We start from the raw sequence: 4,094 nt of genomic DNA, 5'->3' as shown, positions 1-4,094 counted from the left end.
CTCTTCCTTTGGTTGAAATCATATCAAATTCTGGGCTTTTTTTCCTTGAAGGAAGAAACAATTTTTTTTGTAGTGAAGTAGACAAGTCTTATACACTTGTATTATATATACACACATATATACATATATATATGTATTTGTACGGAAGTAGGTAATCCTCATGTACTTACTATGTATTTAAAAAATATATATGTATGTGTATAATCCTATGTACTTACTGTATACAATGCCTGTTGCAAAGCCTTTTCCACACCTTATATAACTGAGCCCTTGAAATAGCCCTACAATGTGAATTTTATCATTAGTGCCACAAAGAGAAAGATCAAGGCTATTTGGCTCCCCTCTCAACCATCATGTTTTTATGTCTTCTAACACTCTTGAAAATCTGTTATCAATCAAGCTTTTGATTTTAGTGGAGCACTGCTCAGAATACACACAATGTATATACTATAGAAGGGGTTCTGAAAACAGTGGACTACAGGCAGTTCCCCACACCCCTGAGGAATCTGGTAAAAGAGAAAGGGGATACATATGCTGCTTAGTTGTGTAGCTCCTTCTAAGCACTTAAGCATAAAATTAACTAGAGAAAAAAATTGCTTGGCTTTCATAACAGGACATTATGCTAACAAAAGCTTGTCGTAGCATAAAATACAGGCAGAGTAGGAACTTCTAAACAGAGACATTTTAAAAAAATCTTTGAAGCGACGTGTGCTAGCACACACTTGTACTTCTAACATTTTTGAGGCTGAGTTCAAAGCCAGTTTGGCTCTACAGAGACCCAAAATTTCAAAAAGGATTCTTTTTTTTAAAAAAACAATCAATATGACACCAAAGGGAAAAGAATATAAAAGCTTGAGATAGGCAGTAGTTGACTGAGAAATTACCTGGGTAACAGTGCCACTCTGCAGTTCGATTCAACTCATCGGTTATCCAAGGTCTTCCTCTCTTTGTACTTAGTTCATAATGACAATATTCTTGTGGGGAAAATGCAGTTCATGTTACCATGTCATTTAGAGATGTTCTACTTTTTCAAAGCTATATTGCTATTTATTTATTTTTATGGAGCATTGGTTGAACCCAGGGCCTTACACATGCTAGGCAATTGCTCTACCACTGGACTATATTCCAAGCCCTGAGATAATTTAGTTGTTTTCTTTAAAAAATATTTCTACTGAGATAAATATTTTTCTATACACCCTTTCTTTCCTCTACCCCCCCCTTTTCTGCCCTCTCCCATGCTTTCCATTCTCCCAGTTTACTCAGGAGATCTTAACTTTTTCTACTTTGCATGTAGAGTAGATCCATGTATGTCTATCTTAGGGTCCTATTTTTTGCCTAAATTCTCTGGGATTGTAAATTGTAGGCTGCTTTTTCTTTGGTTTATGTCTAAAAGCCACTTATGAGTGAGTATATATTACATTTGTCTTTCTGGGTCTGTGTTACCTCACTCAATATGATGTTTTCTACATCCATCCACTTGACCACAAATTTCAAGATGTCATTTTTTTTCCCGCTGTGTAGTGCTCCATTGTGTAAACGTACCACATTTTCCTTATCCATTCTTTGGACAAGGGGCATTTAGTTTCCAAGTTCTGGCTATGACAAATAATGCTGCTATGAACATAATTGGGCACATGTCCTTATGGTACTGTTGAGTATTCTTTGGGAATATACCCCAAAATGGTATTGCTGGGTCTTGAGGTGGGTTGTTTCCTAATTTTCTGAGAAATTGCCATACTGACATCCAAAGGGGCTCTGCCAGCTTGCATTCCCACCAGCAGTGGAGGAGTGTTGCCTTTACCCTACAACTTCTCCAGCATAAGTTGTCATCACTGTTTTTGATCTTGTCCATTATTGCAGGTGTAAGATGGAATCTCAGAGCTGTTTTGATTTTCTTTCTCTGATGGCTAAGGATGTTAAGCCTTTCCTTAAGTGTCTTTTAGCCATTTTAGATTCCTCTGTTCTCTGTTTAGGACTTTACCTCATTTTTTATTGGATTATTTGTTCTTTTGATGACCAGTTTCTTGAGTTCTTTGTTTATTTTGGAGATCAGTCCATTGTTTGATGTGGGGTTGGTGAAGATCTTTTTCCATTCTGTAGGCTGTCCTTTTGTTTTGTTGACCATGTCCTTTGCTCTACAGAAGCTTCTCAGTTTTAGGAGATCCCATTTATTAATTGTTGCTCTCAGTGTCTGTGCTACTGGGGTTATATTTAGGAACTGGTCTCCTGTGCCAATGTGTTTGGTGTACTTCCCACTTTTTCTTCTATGAGGTTCAGTGTAGTTGGTTTTACGTTGAGGTCTTTAATCCATTTGGACTTGAGTTTTGTACATGGCTATAGATATGGATCTATTTTCATTCTTCTACATGTTAAAATCTAGTTATGCTAGCACCATTTGTTGACTATGTTTTCTTTTATTCCATTTTATATGGATTTTTTTGCTTCTTTTTCAAAAATCATGTGTTCAAAAGCATATGGATTAATATTTGGATCTTTGATTTGGTTCCTTTGGTCCTCCTGTCTGTATTTTTGTGAATACCATGTTGTTTTCAGTACTGTAGAATTTGAAGTCAGGGATTGTGATTTCTCTGGAAGCTCCTTTATTGTACAGGATTGTTTTGGATATCCTGGGTTTTTTGCTTTTCCATATGAAGTAAATTATTGTTTTTTTTATGTCTGTGAAGAATTTTTCTGGGATTTTGATGGACATTTTATTGAATCTGTAGATTGCTTTTGGTAAGATTACCATTTTTTGCTATGTTAATTCTGGCTACCCAAGAGAATGGGAGGTCTTTCCATTTTCTGGTACCTTCTTCAGTTTCTTTCTTTAAAGATTTAAAGTTCTTGTCATACAGGTCTTCCACTCATTTGGTTAGAGGTACTCCAAGATATTTTATGCTATTTGTGGCTACTCTGAAGGGTGATGTTCTCTGATTTCTTTCTCAGCTCATTTATCATCTGTGTAAAGGAGGGCTATGAAGAAGGACCCTAAAATGAAATACCACACTAGCCCGGAATTGAGTATAATAAAGGGTTATTTATTTAGGAGCAGAGTCACAGATCACAGTCCTCTGCAAGAATGAGGAAACAGGAACCAAATTCAGCATCCAGAAGAGTGTGCTTTACATCTGCATTTATAGTACAGGAGGCCAAGCCCAAGTGGGTTGGTACTTTATAAGCTGCTGCCTGAAGGACTTCCTACAGCACCTCCCCCTTTTGTTTAATTAAGAGAGTTATAAGCCTAATACAAAATTATATACAATAAAAACAAATATCAAGTATAAAAATTAGAATTACAACAGCATAAACAATATCAAGCAAGAAATACACGATGTTTCAATAATTATCCTATCCTAAGGAGTCTAAGTCTTCTATTATAAATGACTTGGCCAAGTATGAGAGGAAAGTAACTATGACTATCTAGTCTTCAACCCCATTGAAGACCTGAGAAGGGAAATAATATTACATGAGTAAGCAAGAAGTACAATCAAGCAACTTCCAAAATGTGCAACAAATGATAGATACAACTTGCTACCTGGGCAATCAATCAAAGTCTCATTTGCAATGTTGGAGCAACCAACTTTAGCTAAGGCCTAGAGCAACTGAAAGACCATTTTCAGAGTCAGAAAAAAATTTCAAAACTGTCTTACCCTATCTTGGCAAGATTTGACAGTCTTTTTTCTTGTATCTGGCTTGTCCTATCTGGACATCATGCATTTTGTCAGTGGCCAATGCAGGGGTAGTTCCTTGCCTAAAGGTCAATTTTGCCAAGAAGAAAACAAGCTCCAAGTGGAGTGTTTTCAGTGCTCAACATTCTCTTGGGAAATAGATCGGTGCTGCCAGAAGCAATCATGTCTTATGTCAACAGAACCCTAAGTTATTTAAATGCCATATTTAACAGCTCTTTAAAGAGGTTGAAGATTACCTATCTATTCAGAATACAATCTCTATGTATCTAAAGAACCTGAGTAGTCTAACTATGAGTATGCCAAACATGGATAGAGGAAGACAAGTCCCTGTGAGTTTTAGGCCAGCCTGATCTACAGAGCAAATTCTAGGACAGTCAGGGCTGTTACACAGAGAAACCCTGTCTC

Source organism: Microtus ochrogaster, unplaced genomic scaffold (assembly GCF_000317375.1).
Source record: "Microtus ochrogaster isolate Prairie Vole_2 unplaced genomic scaffold, MicOch1.0 UNK34, whole genome shotgun sequence".
NCBI classification, from domain to species: Eukaryota; Metazoa; Chordata; class Mammalia; order Rodentia; family Cricetidae; genus Microtus; species Microtus ochrogaster.
Note: the sequence above shows the minus strand (reverse complement) of the source record.